General features: G+C 38.9%; 1 protein-coding gene across 3 annotated transcripts in view; it reads right to left on the bottom strand.

The window, feature by feature from the left end:
- The window catches only part of Cbfa2t2 (CBFA2/RUNX1 translocation partner 2), a 178,909-nt gene that overhangs the window by 61,506 nt on the left and 100,158 nt on the right, over nucleotides 1–17,245 (bottom strand). Inside the window, exon 2 of one of the 3 annotated variants that reach the window (XM_023714911.1) lies at nucleotides 104–207. The exons of the other annotated variants lie outside the window; for them this stretch is intronic. The gene's annotated coding sequence lies outside the window, so the exon portion shown is untranslated. The remainder of the gene's footprint in view (nucleotides 1–103; nucleotides 208–17,245) is intronic. 3 annotated transcript variants of the gene reach the window in all.

Here is a 17,245-nt window from a genome sequence, read left to right as displayed (position 1 = left end):
GCATGTGGTGCTGGGGGATTGAACTGCGGTCCCTGTGCTTTGCTTAGCTTGTTCTAAGTAGGTGCTTTAGACCACTGAGCCATCTCACCAGCCCCGATGATACCTTGATCTTGAGTTTGGACTTCTGATCTCCTTAAGTGAGAACTGTTTTATCCCGAATTAATTCCTCTTGTCATAAGCCATCCAGTGTGGACTGCTCTGTGAATCCTAATAATTACATTAAGGGAAGTAGGAGGATGGTGTGAACTGAAAGTAATGGTTTTGGGAAAAGAAGAAACCAGGGTATAAACTAGGATTACCTCAAATACATCCTTTCTGAGCTTCTTACAAATGAGCAAAATTTGTACAGAAAAAGAGCTAATATATGATCTAAACCAGCAGGCTTTAACAAAACAAAACAACACAGGAGGCTTCAATTGCATGACACAGAAATAGTCATAAGTTGTAGATAAAAAATTAAAATGAAGTATTAAATATATATATATAGGGGCTGGAGAGATGGCTCAGTGGTCTAAAGCACCTACTTGGAACAAGCTTGGCAAAGAACAGGGACCACGGTTCGATCCCCCAGCACCGCATGCCAGCCAGCTGCGCCCCCTGGTGGGCTGAGCTGGCCACACACACACACACACACACACACACACACACACAAATAAAAAAAAAAATATATATATATATATATATATATATATATATACCAACTGCACTAGAAAAAAAGGTGGAGTCAGCATCTCTAACATCAGACATACAAATGTCACCTATGACATATATTGTTAAGAAAAAATGAGGGCCGGGGAGATGGCTCAGTAGAATAAGCGCTTGCCTAGCAAGTAGAAGGCCCTGAGTTCAATCCTCGGTCCCACCAAAAAAAAAAAAAAAAAAAAGAAAAGTAGAACTGATTCTAAACTACATACAGGCTGTTTCACCCATGCGCTAATTCATAATAAGCAGCTGTGAAAGAACATTAAAGGGCCACAAGCTAGGTGTGGTGGCACACCTGTAATCCAAGCACTAGGAAAGCTGAGGCAGAAGGAGGATAGTTGTGAGTTTCAGGCCAGCCTATGCTACAAACTGAGTTCAAGGTCAGCCTGAACTGCAGGTGAGGCCACCTTCTTTTAAAAAAAAGAAAACAAAATTCCAGAGAGAAATTAGATTAAAATCAGGTCTTGGTTCACATGAAAAGACTAATATCTCTTTTTTTGTGGAGGAAGGGTACTGGGCATCAAACTCAGGACCTCACACTTGCCAGGCAGAGGTTGTGCCACTGAGTTAAAAGACAGGCCCTACTAATCTCTCTCTTTTGTTTTTTTAAAAAGCTAATATACATTTATCTTTACGAAGTTATTTTAGGGGCCAGGGAGATGGCTCAGTGGAATAAGAGCTTCCCTGGTAAGCGCAAGGGCCTGAGTTCAATCCCCTGTTCTGCAAAAAGTTATTTTAGCCAGGCATGGTGGCATGTGCCTGTAATCCCAGCAACCAAGAGGCTGAGGCAGGAGGGTTATTGTTAATTCAAGACCAGCCTGGGCTAGAAAGAGAGCTCAACAGCAAATTATAGCGGCTGCAAGCAGGCGCAGGGGCCGGGGTTTGATCCCTGGGCAGGCCTGCCATGCTGCCCCGCCCCCAGGGCAGGCTGAGACAGCAAATGAGACTGAGTATGGTGGCACACACCTGTAATCCCAGCTCTGGGGAAACTGTAAACAGACAGATCACTATGAGTCCAATCTAGGAGTGAGACCCTGAACACCCTGTAGACCCTTCTCTAAAATACTAAAAATAAAAAAGAAGGGCCTGAGAGAGAGCTCAGTAGAATAAGCGCTTGCCTGGCAAGTGCAAGGTCCTGCGTTCAACCCCTGGTACCACAAAAATAAATAGATAAAGTGAGCTCAAGACCAGCCTGAACTGCATAGTGAGACCCTGTCTCAAAAAGACACCCACCAAAAAAGTACAAAGAAAATGAGAATATATTATTTGTAACAAAGGAAACAGAAACCTGTAAGAGATGGCATATAAATATTATGCCAGAACATAATTGAGTAGCAATGCCTAGAGCATCTTAGAGTAAATAAAAGAGTAACAAAAATTTTTTTGTTTCTCAGTTTAAAATCACTTAGCTGAAACAGTGACAGTAAATATGAAAGGCTCTTTTGCAGTAAAATTGAAAAGGATAGTTTGACTCTTTTCTTAAAGAGTCAAAGGAAGCTTCTGTGGAAAAAAGAAGACTGGGTCTGAAATGGGAAGGTGTGACTGGATCCTAATTTTTTTTTGCTAATTTATTAGCTATTGCAGAATCTTGGACAAGTTACTTCAGGGCCTTGCTTTCCTCATCTACAAAGTGGAGATAATGGAGGCCCCTCCTCCACCCCTACAACCAGGGATTGAACTCAGGCCTTTGCGCTTGCCAGAGAAGCACTTATTCTATTGAGCCATCTCCCTGGTCCTTGGAGGTATTTTGTTGTTGTTGTTGTTGTTGTTTGTTTGTTTTGCAGTACTGTGATCAAAGTTGAGGCACTGTGCTTGCAAGGAAGGTGCTTATACTGCTGAGCTATCTCTCCAGCCTGGAGTTGTTGAAAGGCAAATAAAAATAGTGGATCAGAATGCTATATACCATTCTGAGGGCTGGCCAGATATCTTAGCAGATTAAAGTGCCTGCTTAGGCAGACGTTGGGACCGAGGTTCAATCCCCGATGTGCTGTGCTGGCCCTGCCAATGGGGTGTGCTGAGAAGGTGACTGAAATTTGGTGTGGTGGCACATGCGCACACTTGTAATCCCAGCGCTTGGGAGGCTGAAAACAGGAGGATCACTATAAATCCAATCTGTAGTGAGACCCTGTAAACCCTGTACTAAATACAAAAAAAAAGAAAACGCTATACTAGACCATTAAAAGTGTAAGTATAAGGTATTATTAGACAGCTATCCACTAGAAATGCATTAACAACCATTATTCCACTACATGCTGAAACTAATGGGTTATCTTGCAATGTTGGTGATTTTAATATTTAAAGATATGCTATAATAGGCCCGTCAATGTCAAATCCTTGTTGATCACCTTAATGCAAGTTAAAAGCAGTAGCAACACAATTGGTCTAACAATGTAAATAGGGAAAAATGAAACATGGATTGTAGCTTCCTAACTCCAGCAAATGTTTATTTGGAATAATATAGTTGTCTACTCCAACTGCACACCATCTGTTTCAAGTCTCAACCAAATTAATATTTCTCACATGAACAGAAAGACTAACATGACATTTGATTCATATCCTGAGTTCTCATGGAGGCTACCCCCACAGATCCGTGAATCTCAATATCTTAATACTGTATTATAAAGCATTACTGTCTTGGCCAAATGTACACAGCCAAAAGAGAATCTGAAACTGCAAGAAACAAGCTATCCCTACTCTTAGTCAAATATAACTCCTCCTCTCTTTCTCTGCCCTCTTTTCTTTTCTTCCTTCCTCCCTCCCAGCAGGGAGAAATGCTATCACTTTCTCACACCACTAAGGAATAGCCTTTCTAAGATTCAAACCTGGGTCATTTTAGTCCAGCAGATGCACTTGTGCTACGATGTCTCTGGAACACAGAATCTTTTAGTAAATCTTAACAGTCCCACTCTGACATACCACATATCACAATGTTAATCACTTCAATTTTCTCTGGTAGAACTTTAACCACTGTTATCTTCAACTAGACTGCCTTTTCTGCTTTTGATTTGCCCTTTCCAATTCATTCTTCACGTGGCAGTCGAACACCTGATTTAAATATCTAAATTTAAGGGCCAGCCAAAGAGCTCAGCTGATGAAAGCACCTGCTTAGGCAGACCCAGGGGTGAGGAGTTTGATCCCAGGCCTGCTGTGCCAGCTCCGCCCCCGGGGCATGCTGAGACATGATAAGAGACTGGGTGTGGTGGTGCAAACCTGTAATGCCAGCATTTGGGAGACTGTAAACAGGAGGATAACTATGAGTCTGATCTACGCAGCGAGACCCTATAGACCCTGCTCTAAATACAAAAATAAATAAATAATATATAACTTTAGTTGTAGTTTAGTATTTAAATGCCAATGGAATTCTATAGCTTACAAAAAACCAAACTTTTTATGTTTTGTGTTTCAGGGAAGGGTCTACAGGGTGTTCAGGGTCTCAGTACTAGATTGGACTCATAATGATCCGCCTGTTTACAGCCTCCCAAGAGCTAGGATTACAGGCACCAGCCACCCCATCTAGTCTCAACTGTCTTTTCTGTGCCCCAGGGGTGGGGCTGGCACAGCAGGCCAGGGGATGGAAACCCCAGCCTGAGCCTGCTTGCAGGTGCTTTAATCTGCTGAGCTATGCAATTGTTTTCAGTTGATTTCTTCATAATAAATCATACTTTCAGGAAATGGAGCCTCAATGCTTTTAATTTGCATATCTTCAATGACCAGTGATGTTGAACATTTTCCATGGATTTATTTTTTGGCAGAATTGGGGACTGAGCTCAGACCCTTTCGTTTACCAGGCAAGCGCTTATTCTAAGAGCTATCTCCCTGGCCCCTCCATGGATTTACTGACCATCTGAGAAGTATCTATTCATTTCAGATGCCCATTTATTAATTGGGTCTTTAAATCTGAGGGGAGGGCCTAATTTTTTGAGTTATTTATAATCTAGATATTGGGGGCTGGGTATGTGGCTCAGTGGTAGAATGGCTTTCTCAGTAAACTGGAAGCCCTGGGTTTGGTCCTTGGCACCAAAAAAAAACAACAACAACAAAAAACCAAAACCTCCCCTAAAAAACAATTCAACCAAAAAGTACAGTAAAATCAAAAAAGACCAAAAACAAACAAGGCAACTGTACACACAACCTTTCCCCATCTCTGACAAAACTAAATAAAAAGAAAGGAGCTATAAATGGACCATTTTGTATCTGTATATACAAAATAGGATAGATATGGTTAGGATAGCTACTTTGTCTTAATTCAATGAGAAGATTTGTACTAAGAGTGTTTGGACAGGGGCTGGTGAGATGGCTCAGTGGTCTAAAGCACCTACTTAGAACAAGCTTAGCAAAAAAGCACAGGGACCATGGTTCAATCCCCCAGCAAACCAGCCAGCCCCGCCCCCTGGTGGGCTGAGCTGGCCACACACACACACACACACACACACACACACACACACAAATAAAAAAATTTTTTTAAAAAAAAGAGTGTTTGGACAGGATATCATGTCAGCATCTTGTACTGCTACAAACACAACAACATGCAATGTATTAATTATTGAAACTGTCCTACTAATCTGTTTTGAAACTTATTGCTATTTGTTTCTCAATAAAATTAAAAAAATAGATATCAGTCCTTTATCTAAAAAACAGGCAAAGACATTGGCAATTGTTCCCCCATTCTGTAAGTTGGATCTTGATACTTTTGGTGGTTTGCAGTGCATTTTATGTTAATACTGTAAATTTTTAAAAATGTCACATAGGGAAATGTGTGTACCTCTATTCCATGAGAAATGTTCTTTTATCTCAACAATGTTTAAGAAGGCAAAGTATGGTGGCTCACACCTGTAATCCCAGCACTCAAGAGGCTGAGGCAGGAGGATCACTGGGGGTTCAAGGCCAGCTTGGCTATAAAGTGGGTTCAAGGTCCATCTAAACTGCACAGTGGAATCCTATCTTGAGGGGAAAAAAAAAAAGTGAAAAAGGATCCTGAAATCAAGGAATCTAAGAACTGTTCATTTAGCCCATGACCTTACTGGTCCTACCTTCACTATGGCATAAACCATGCTGACATGGTACTTCTCATGTACACCAAGAAAATTCCTACTTTAGTCCGTTGGCTCAGGCTGTAGCTTTTCCTTAGAATTGGCTTTCTCAATACTTCACAGCTGACTCCTCACCCATCAGATGTCAACAGTTGCTCTCCACTCCCACTACTAGACTATCCTGTGATATTTCTGCATACACTTATTACTGCAAGTATTTGTATGCTTGAGTGGTGCCAACTTTGGAGTAACAGAGGTCTTGTCTACTTCCCTGAATTCCCCATGCTCAGCACACAAGGAACCAACAGCAAATCACATTAATTTAAATCAGCATGTTCTCAAAGTACAACATGAATGCACCTATTACCACTAAACCACAAACTTCAAAGAGTTAATATAGTAAATGTTATAAATTAATGTTTTATATTATGTGTATTTTATCCAAACAAAAAAGTTTAAATTACATTAATGTAATTACTTAATAATTACATTATTAAGTTTTACTAAAGCATAATATAGTAGTAGTACAGGTATAAGCAGGTTGTACTTACTACTTCTAGGCCATACTATTCAGTTAATCTTACAAATTCACATAACTTTATGTGATATGAAAAAGAGCTAAAAAAGAATCCACCTAGGGGCCGGGGAGATGGCTCAGTAGAATAAGTATTTCCCTGGCAAGCGCAAGGGCCTGAGTTTAATCCTGGTTCCGCCAAATAAAAAAAAAGAATCCACCTATACGACAAGTAAGCAAGCAAGCAGCCAACCAACCACAAAACCTATAGTATAGTATGGGGCATATAGCTTTTGGCCATTTAGCAAGACCTTGTTTATTTTTTTTCATTTGTGTATTTAGTACAGAGTCTCACTATGCAGATTGGACTCATGGTGATCCTCCTGTTTTCAGTTTCCTCAGCACTGGGATTACAGGCATGAACCATCATGCCTAGACTCTGTTGCCAGCTCAGTGCGCCCTGGGGTTAGGGCTGGCATGGCATGCAGGACTGGGGATCTAACCCTGGTCCTTATGCTTACCAAAGCAGGCGCTTTGTCCACTGAGCTATTCTGCCAGTCCAGAAAGACCTTGTATCAAATTAAAGTGAGGGGCTGGAGAGATGGCTCAGTGGTCTAAAGCACCTACTTGAAACAAGCTTGGCAAAGCACAGGGACCACAGTTCGATCCCCAGCACCACATGCCAGCCAGCCCCGCCCCCTAGTGGGCTGAGCTGGCCACACACACACACAATAAATAAATGTAATAAATAAAAAAAAAAATAAATATTTAGGGGGCCCAACCCTAGCTCAGTTCTTTATGTGGCTGCTTCCACAATGCTGGCAGCCTCAGTTTGCTGTAGTTCGATCCCCACAACACTCCAGCCATGCAAAAGTGCCCTGAAGGCATTCAAGGAGCAAAAAAAAAAAAAAAAAAAAAAAAAAAAAATTAAAGTGAGGCCAAGGCAGAAGAATTGCCACAAGTTTGAGGTCATCCCGAGGTCACACAGTAAGTTAAAGGCCAGCCTGCATAGCCGTGAATCCTTGTCTCACAAAACAAAACAAATTAAAAAGGGGCTGAGGATAGAGCTCAGTACAATGGTCCTGGGTTCAACCCCTAGTATAAAAAAATGATGGCAAAAAAAGAAACATGTACAATTAATATGAGATCATACATTTTTGGAAGATAGTACATGATAATATAAGCCACAACCCTATTAATTGTATCATCAAGAAAAATATTTTTGAAGTATTAGGAAATAGTGAAGACTAATGTAGATACTCTATATTTTGTTCATGTAACCATTTCTTTTGGTCTAACCCTCCCCAAACAACAGCTGTTACTCTTTCAGAATGCAAAATACTAAAATTTTAGAAGGCTGTTAATTATTGTTATCTTACTTTTTTGGTAGCAGGAATTGAACTCAGGACCCAACAACTGCCAGGCAGGTGGTGCTATGTGAGCCTTAATTTTTGCTATTTTTACTATATTCTGTTAAGTAAAAATAAATTTGCTCAATGCAAAGATACATGAGCCCAGTCTCATCTTTCAATTAGTAAGGTAACCATCAAATTAATTTCAACTTTAAATTTTTTTTAAAATTCACATTACATTACTTAGTTATGCTAGAAACATTTTTCTACTTTTGAACATATTTCTCAAATATTGAGCAAGCTTATCAATTGGGTACAGTAAGCATACATGAATTTCTAGCACTCTGGGAAGTTGACACAACTGAATAAACCCAGGCTGCATAATGTAGTAAGACCTTGTCTCAAAACATAAAACAGGGGCTGGCGAGATGGCTCAGTGGTCTAAAGCACCTACTTGGAACAAGCTTGGCAAAGCAAAAGGACCACGGTTCAATCCCCCAGCACCACATGCCAGCCAGCCCCGCCTCCTGGTGGGCTGAGCTGGCCACACACACACACATACACACTAAATAAATAAATAAATGTAAAAAAAAAAAACATAAAACACTGGGGACATAACCTATTTCTAACTTTCAGTTCTCCCACCATCACCAAGCATGCCAGTTTACTAATTTTTTTTTTTTTTTTTTCAGAACCGGGGATTGAACTCAGGCCCTTGTGGTTTGCCAGGGAAGCGCTTATTCCACTGAGCCATCTCCCTGGCCCCAAGTTTACTAATTCTAGGTCTCTACTTAGTTCTATGTCCTGCAGTATTTGAAAAGTTTAGTTCAGAGTTCGGATGTCCCCCAGGCTAACGACTGGTCAGATAGCCCAACAGCTTCTATTTAGGAGTGGAAAACTACAAAAGAACTGAAATGAAGCCTCAGAAGTAGTAAAGATTACCAGAGATTCAGCACTTCCATAATGGGAATCCCCTGGAACAATATCCTTAATTGCCTGAAAGCTTCTGTTAAGTAACTTTTGGACACCCAGGCTCTGCCTCACTGAAAATATAACATATGACATTGCTAGTTAAGTGGGAGTTGATTCTTGGCAATGGTTATTGTTATAATTTGATATCCCCCTCAAAGCCTCATGCGGTTATAGGTGAGGGCTTTTTCAGATGTGTCTAGATCTGGACTGTGTGATGTTAGGATTAAAGGTGTGTAATTATTAAATCAGTTCACTGATTAGTTTGGCACCTGCTTTAAGCCTGGTAGCCTATATAAAAGGGGCAGAAGAAGCTGCTATGGTCACTTGGACTTGCTGTTTTGTGCCTGCCCCACTTTGCCCATAAATAGTTTCTCTTTGATGTCACTCTGCCATGGAGTCAGTCAATTATGAATTGAAACCTCTATGAACTGTGAATCAAATAAACCTTTACTCCTTTCAGTGTCAGATATTTTCTCCCATAAGGAGAAAAGTAACTTAGTTATAATCTGGTGAAAACAATTTTCATTACAACTAATCAAAAGAATAGTTACATCAACTATCAAATGACACACTCCAGAGCTAAAAACAAAGCTTTATTTATTTATTTATTTATTTGGAACCGGGGATTGAACTCAGGCCCTTGCACTTGCCAGGGAAGCACTTATTCCACTAAGCCATCTCCCTGGTCCCAAAACAAAGCTTTATATGTCTGACTCAATCTGGTTTCTGAAAGTTGATACACCCTTAGTCTGTGGAAAGAAGTACTTATAAGCAAACTAGATTAGAGTTGGAAGGGGCCAGGGAGATGGCTCAGTGGAATAAGCACTTCCCTGGCAAGTACAAGGGCCTGAGTTCAATCCCTGGTTGTGGGAAAAAAAAAAAAAAATAGAGTTTGATCCATTTCTTTTAACTACTTCCTGGAAGTGCTTTGTGGGTAGAACAATAGGATTACAAATAGTTTTTGAGTTCATGAGAAAAGGAAAAAAAAACCTTTGAATAGTAAGTTCTTTGGTATTCCTTAAAAATCTCAGTTTTCTTGTTTATAACATGCATTAAATACTGTATAATTGCCAGGACCATTGCTGACAATCAAAAAGAATAAAGATAGAAAAACCTAGTACAGATTCCATGCCACAGAAAGGAATTCTTACTGTTGCTTGCTGGAAAATTAGGCTATTCTAACCTTACACTTTTGAGGCTGAATAATTAAGTATAACACAGTTTTGGTATGATATTTTTCTTCCTTTCTAGAAAGCTCAAAATAAGAATTGGCTGGGGATGCACGTTAGTAGTTGGGCAGCTGCATAGCATGTTTTGAGTTTAATTCCCAGCACTGGGAAAAGTAAATAAAATCAATAAATTTGGAGGGCCTAAAGTTTTAAGGAATGTTAAGATTCATATACACAATCGGATCCCTGGTACTGCAAAAATAAATAAATAAATTGATTTATACACTAACAAAGTGCTTTATTACAATGAATCTGGGGGAACAGTTATCAGATAAGTATCTACATAACAGACACATATAAGAGAAGGCATTCATTTCTATACCTGGCTGGGCTTTTAGTGTTTTAATTTCCAACTATAAGACTTTATGGGGCTGGTGAGATGGCTCAGTGGTCTAAAGCACCTACTTAGAACAAGCTTAGCAAAGCACAGGGACCGCAGTTCAATCCCCCAGCACCACATGCCAGCCAGCTCCGCCCCCTGGTGGGTTGAGCTGGCCACACACACACACACACACACACACACATAAATAATTTTTTAAAAAAGACTTATGTCAGACACAGTCACTTGTGCATCTCCTGGAGCTTCAACTGTACTTGACTGTTCCCCACAACTACTAAGTTTCAACTCTAAGTTATGTTAAATCATACACTCTGCATTTACAACTTTACTATTTCCCCTTGCCACAGAAACCTATGTTTTGCTATATACAGGCTTTGTGCTTATCTAACAAAGTTTCTTTTCTTTTTTTTTTTTTTTTGGCGGAACTGGGGATTGAACTCTGATCCTTGCATTTGCCAGTCAAGCGCTTATCCCACTGAGCCATCTCCCCGGCTCCTTTTTGTGCTTTATCTAAAGCTTTTCTTTTTCAAAAATGAGGAGAAGGAGGGCCGGCCAGATAGCTCAGCAGATTAATATGCCTTCTTAGGCTGACACAGGGTCTGGAGTTTGAGTCCTGGCATGACATGCCAGCTCCTGGCATGCTGAGGGTGATTGAGACTGGGTGTGGTGGCATGCACCTGTAATCCCAGCACTTGAGAGGCTGAAAACACAAGGATCACTACAAGTCCAATCTGTGTAGTGAGACACTATATACTATGTAGTAAATATGTAAAAAAAAATATAATAAAATGCAAAAATGAGGTGAAGGAATCTGTTTATGGTAATGGTATCTCCCTCCTTTCATTTCCTTAATATTGAACCATCCTTGCATTATGTTCAGGCTGAATTAACTTTACTTAGTTAGGCTATATCATTCTTGCTTTGAGATAGGGTCTTGCTAGGCAGTCTTAGCTAGCCTTAAACTGACAGTCCTGCCTCAGTCACCTGAGGACTGTACTGGAATTACAGGATGAACCACCACTGCTTATGTTATTCTTAAACATAATATCACCCTTAATAATAAACCAAGGAACAAAGGTGATGCAACATAAATCAGATGCAACATAAGTCTTTCCAATAAGCCTGAAATGAAGGAACAAGAAACATCAGAACAAGAATTATAATGAGCTGAATAGTGATAGTATTTGTTTAATTTGAAATAATTATTTGCGGGGCCAGGGAGATGGCTCAGTAGAATAAGCACTTCCCTGGCAAGCATAAGAGTCTGAGTTCAATCCCAGGTTCCGCTAAAAAAAGAAGAAGAAAAAAAAAAAAAGAAATAATTCTTTCATCTAAGTTTTTATTCTAGTTACAGAAAATACTTCAAAATGTTCATCTATGAGTTGAGTTCATCATTTAATTAACATTTAAGCAAAGTTAAAACAAGAATAATACATGGGGCTGGTGAGATGGCTCAGTGGTCTAAAGTACCTACGTAGAACAAGCTTAACAAAGCACAGGGACCGCAGTTCAATCCCCCAGCACCATATGCCAGCCAGCCCCGCTCCCTGGTGGGCTGAGCTGGCCACACACACACACACACACACACACACACAAATAAATAAATAAATAAAATTTTTTAAAAAAACAAGAATAATACATACTTTAAATTATCAATATATCATATACAAAAAACTATAGAGGTAGTAAAGAATGTCTCAGAGATAACTAGTTATGAACTTGACAGTGGTAAAGATTTCAAAAGTGCATATACACCTCAAACATTAAATATGTACAGGTGAAAAGTCAATCATAAATGTTTTTTATTTTAAAAAAAGGTTTACAGTCTGTGCCACGTTAGTTAAAATTTTCTATCTTCTCCTTTCCATGCAAAGTCAATGATTCTACTTTTTTTCCCCCTGTGTGTGTGGCGGGGGGGGGGGGGGTGATGAGGATTGAACTCAGGCGTTTAATTCTACATTCTCTCCCCCTGTATTTGAGACAGAGTTTTACTAACAGTTCAAACTGGCTTTGAACTCACTTTGTAGCCTAGACTAGCCTCAAACTCACAGCAATTCCTGCCTTAGCCTCTTGAGTACTGGGACTACAGAAATGTACCATCTGGCTGATTTGCCATGTCTTTCCCCCTTCCCCTATTTATTTATTTAATTGGATACAGGGTCTTTCTATGCAGTGCAGACTCACAGTGATCCTCAATTCTCCTGTCTCAGCCTCCCCAGTGCTAGGACTACAGGTATGAGCCACCACACCTGGTATCAGGGCTGGCATGGAGCACCTAGGGCTTCTGGGGCTGCACAGCACATGGTATCAAGGATCAAACCCGGGTCCTTGCACTTTCCAGGCAGCCGTTTGGACCACTGAGCTATCTCCCTAGCCCTTTTTTTTTTTTAAAGAGGACCCCCCCAAAAAAAAAAAACCACACAAAATTTTAAAACAATAGGATAACAGTTAATAATTCCATATTGCTATCTTTATTCAGAGTACAAGATATTAGCATTTAATTGTCCAAACAATATTTGCAAAAACCTTTTCAATGAACTAAGAAAAAATAGAAGCATAGCACACTATATGTGTGTGTATGCACCTTTCCCTTCTTTTCTCCATTTTTCTTTTTTCTTATTTTCTTTCTTTTTTTTATTTTTCTTTTTTCTTTCTTTCTTTTTTTTCCCAGAACTGGGGATTGAACTCAGACCTTTAACTGAGCCACCTCCCTGGCCCCCTTTTCTCCATTTTTCCATCCCAGTTTCTCTTTCTTTTTGAAGTTTCTATTTCACAATATCTATTGTACATCTTGGACGTTATTTGCGCTTTGTCTAAGGAACAGTTGACAAACATTTTTCCCACGTGGTGGGTTGTCTTTTTCCTCTGTTGGTGGTTGCTCATACCGTGCAAAATCTTTTTAATGAGATAGTTGTTGATTCTTTGTGATAGTTCCTGTGTAATCAGATTTGATTCATAAGTTCTTTGCCTACACCAATGTCTTTTGAGTTTTACCTATTCTGTCTTCCAGCAGATTTAATGTTTCTCTTTTTGGTACTGGAAATCAAACTCAGGATCTCACGCTTATCAGCCAGGCACTGCACTACTGAGCCAAATCCCCAGCCCAGATTTAATGTTTCTGTTTTAATGTTTAGATCTGTGATTCATTTCAAACTTAGTTTAGTGTATGATGAAAGATATAGGTCCAATTTTAATCTTTGGCACATGCACAACCAGTATTTCCAGCACCATTTATTTTGTTTTATTTTATTTTATTTTATTTTATTTGCGGAACCAGGGATTGAACTCAGGCAAGCGCTTACTCTACTGAGCTATCTCCCCGGCCCCTCCAGCACCATTTATTAAAAAGCCTTTCTTCCAGTGAATGTGTTTGGCATCTTTGTCAAAGGTAAGGTAGCTGAGTATGTTTGGCATCTTTGTCAAAGATAAGGTGGCTGAGTATGTTTGGAGTTGTTTCTGCATCTTCTGATCTATTCCCCTGATCTTGGGGTCTTGTTTTTTGTCAATACTATGCTTTTATTTATTTATTTTTACATTGTGTGTGTGTGTGTGTGTGTGTGTGTGTGTGTGGCCAGCTCAGCCCACCAGGGGGCGAGGCTGGCTGGCATGTGGTGCTGGGGGATTGAACCGCGGTCCCTGTGCTTTGCTAAGCTTGTTTCAAGTAGGTGCTTTAGACCACTGAGCCATCTCTCCAGCCCAATAATATGCTTTTAAAAAAATAATTTTTATTCATTTTAATGAGAAAAAAAGATAAAATACCAAGGAAACAGTTTCAAAACAGGTTAGTAGGACAGTTACAATAATTAATACATTGCATATTGTTGTCTTCATAGTATTCAGCGGACAAGACGCAGACATATCTTGTCTAAACAATATTAGCACAAACTTATTCTCAGTGAACCATGAGAAAGTAGCTATATATCTATCCTAACTCTCCTGTGTGTGTGTGTGTGTGTGTATTTATATATTTCCTTCCGCCTTTTTTTCTCACAACAAAACTGACCTTTATTTACACTTTTGTGAAGTTAGTAACACATTACACTACACTGCCTAGCAACTGATAGCTAACCTTAACTAGACAGGATGTTCATCTCAGGAGTGAGATAGTTTGTTTGCTTTAGGCACTTGGCCAAGTTCCACCTATGTATATTTGATTGATTTCCTAGCTTTATGGCTCCAAACATATTCCCGTTCTTTGTTTTGTTTTTTTCAGAGATAGGTGTTCCACTGAAGTTAGAGAAGCTGTATTTGGAGAAGTCTTATTCTAAGGCCCTTTTCATACTTGAAACCAGTCTAAAGATAGTAGGTATTTGCATTCAGCAAAACAACCCAATATAGTCCAATAGCCCATAATAGTAATCAGCAGAACTGGCAATTGTCAGAAGTTATTGACTTGAGACTTTTACATCTCAGCATATTATTATGGCATTACTTTTTATACCTCGTGGTTATACCTTTCTGCTGGATGATTAAGACAAGTTACAGCAAAGCAGCATATTATATTTTTTAGTTATATGCTGCTTTTAAAAAAAAAATAATACTGCTTTCATCACAGTAGCCTTTACCATAATTTCAAGACAGGAACTATGATGGCCCCTGCTTTGCCTTTGTTGCCCAGAATTGCCTTTGCTACTGTAGGGCTCTTCAGGTTCCAAATGAATTTTAGAATTTTATTTTTTTAATGTATCTGGTTGTTGCAGGGTCTCACTATGCAGCCTGGACTTGTGGTGATCCTCCTGCTTTCAGCCTCCCCAGCACTGGCATTACAAGTGTGCACCACTAAGCCCATACTCTGGTCAGCTGAACCCACCCTGGGCAGAGCTAGTGTGGCATGTGATGCCAAGAATTGAACCATAGTCTCTGTGCTTGCCTAAGCAAGCATTTTAGTCTGCTGAGCTATCTCACTGGCCAGGATTTTTTTTTTTTTTTAATGTGTGATGTGTGCTATTAAAATTTTTATTAGAATTGCATTTGAGTTGGTTATCCCTTTTGGAAGTATGTTTTTCACTATACTGGTTCTTCCTACCAAAGAGCAAGGAACATCTTTCCATTTTCTGATATTCGTTTCAATCTCCATTTTCAAAGTACTATAGTTTTCAATGTAGGGATCAGTTGCATACTTTGTTACATTGACTCTTAGGTACTTAATTTTTTTTTTTTTTTTTGGATACTATTATGAAAGGTGTTATTTCCTAATTTCTCTTTTAGTGAGCTTATTATTCATGTACAGAAAGGCTACAGATTTTTGAGTGTTGATCCTGTATCCGGCTATGGTACCAAATTTACTTATAAAATCCAGCAGTATTTTAGTGGAGTTTTGGAGGGCTTCTAAGTAGAGTATCACGTCATCTTGCTAAAGTTTCCAGGAATATGCTGAATAAAAGTGGAGACAGAGACAGAGACATCCTTGTCTTATTCTTGAGTTTAGAGTGAAAGCTTTCAGTCTTTGTCCTTTAGTATAGTGTTGACTGTTGGTCTGTCATAGATGGCTTTTATCACATTGACATGAAGACCACCTACTCCAGTTTTTTCTAGGTTGTTTTTGTTTTTTTATCATGAATGAGTGCTCAACTTTGTCAAAAGCTTTTTGTGCATCTACTGAAGTGATCATGTGACTGTCTTTGGCTTTGCTAATATGGTATATGACATTTATTGATTTACAAGTGTTGGACCATTCCTGCATCCCTGGGATGAATCCCACTTTGGTCATGTGTATAATCTTCTTGATAATTTTCTGCATTCTGTTTGGCAGTATCTTACTATGGATATTTCCTTCTACGTTCATTAGGGATACTGGCCTGTAGTTCTCTTAACTGAGTCTTTCTACGATTTTTACATCAGGGTAATGTTTGCGTCCAGGAAGGAATTTGGGAGTACTGCTTCCCTTTCAATTTCATTAGTTTCAGAAGCAGTGATTTTAGGTTTTCTCTGAATTATTTGTACAATTCAGCAATAAATCTGTCAGGGCCTGCCCTTTTCTTTCTTGGTAGGTTTTTAACTATATCTTTGGTTTCTTTGATTGATATTGGTTCAGGATTTTTATATCTTGATTCAGCTTTCATAATTCATATATATCTATAAATCTATCCATTTTTTTCTGCATTTTCCATCTCATTAGAATACAAGTTTTCAAAGCAGTGTAGATGATCTTTTGGATTTCTGAAGCATCTGTTGTGATTTCACCCTTTTCATTCCTAACTGTGTAGATCTGAGTGTTCTCTTTTTTTTTTTTTCTTTTGATAAGATTGGATAAGGGTTTGCCAATTTTATTTAATCTTTCAAAGAACCAATTCTTTGATTCACTGATTCCTTGTATGGTTTTCTAAATCTTCTTTGCATTAATTTCTGTTCTGCACTTTATAATTTCCTTTGTTGTAGATGAGCTTTTGGAAGGGCCAGTTTTTTCTTTGTTTCGTTTTTCTTTTCTTTCTTCTAGAAGTTAGAGGTTCATCATTAATTTGATTATTTGTACTTGCTGTGTTTTTCTGATATGGGTATTCAGTGCTATAAATTTGTTTCTTAGTATAATCCCAGCTATTAGGAGGCTGTAAACAGGTGAATCACTACAAGTTCTGTCTAGTAGTGAGACCCTGAACACCCTGTAGACCCTTCCCTAAAAAAATAAAAAATAAATTTCCCTCTTAGGATTGCTTTCATTGTGTTGCATAAGTTCCTGTATGTTGCATTGTCACCGAGTCCCATAAATTCCCATATGTTGTACTGTCATTATTTAATTGTAGAGAATGTCTAATTTCTTCTTTAATTTCATTTGTAACCCACTGGTTGTTCAGAAGGGTGCTATTTAATTGCTATGTGTTTATCAAGTTTTTGTGGTTTACTTTGCCTTTGAGTTCCAATTTCATTGCACTATGGTCTGATAATATGCATGATATACCTTTCAATGCCTTTGCATTTACTTAAGCATGTTCTATGAGCTAGTATGTGGTCTATTTTTGAGAACATCTTGTGTACAGATGAAAAGAATTATGTATTCTGATGTTGTAGGGGTGGAACACTCTGTAGCTATCTACTAAGTCCATTTATCCAAAAGTTTAGTTCAGTCTACTACTACTTCCTTCTTCTTCTTCTTCTTTTTTTTTTTAAAT

Source organism: Octodon degus, unplaced genomic scaffold (assembly GCF_000260255.1).
Source record: "Octodon degus isolate 3935 unplaced genomic scaffold, OctDeg1.0 scaffold00037, whole genome shotgun sequence".
Lineage (NCBI taxonomy): Eukaryota > Metazoa > Chordata > Mammalia > Rodentia > Octodontidae > Octodon > Octodon degus.
Note: the sequence above shows the minus strand (reverse complement) of the source record. Positions and strands in the feature narration are given on the sequence as shown.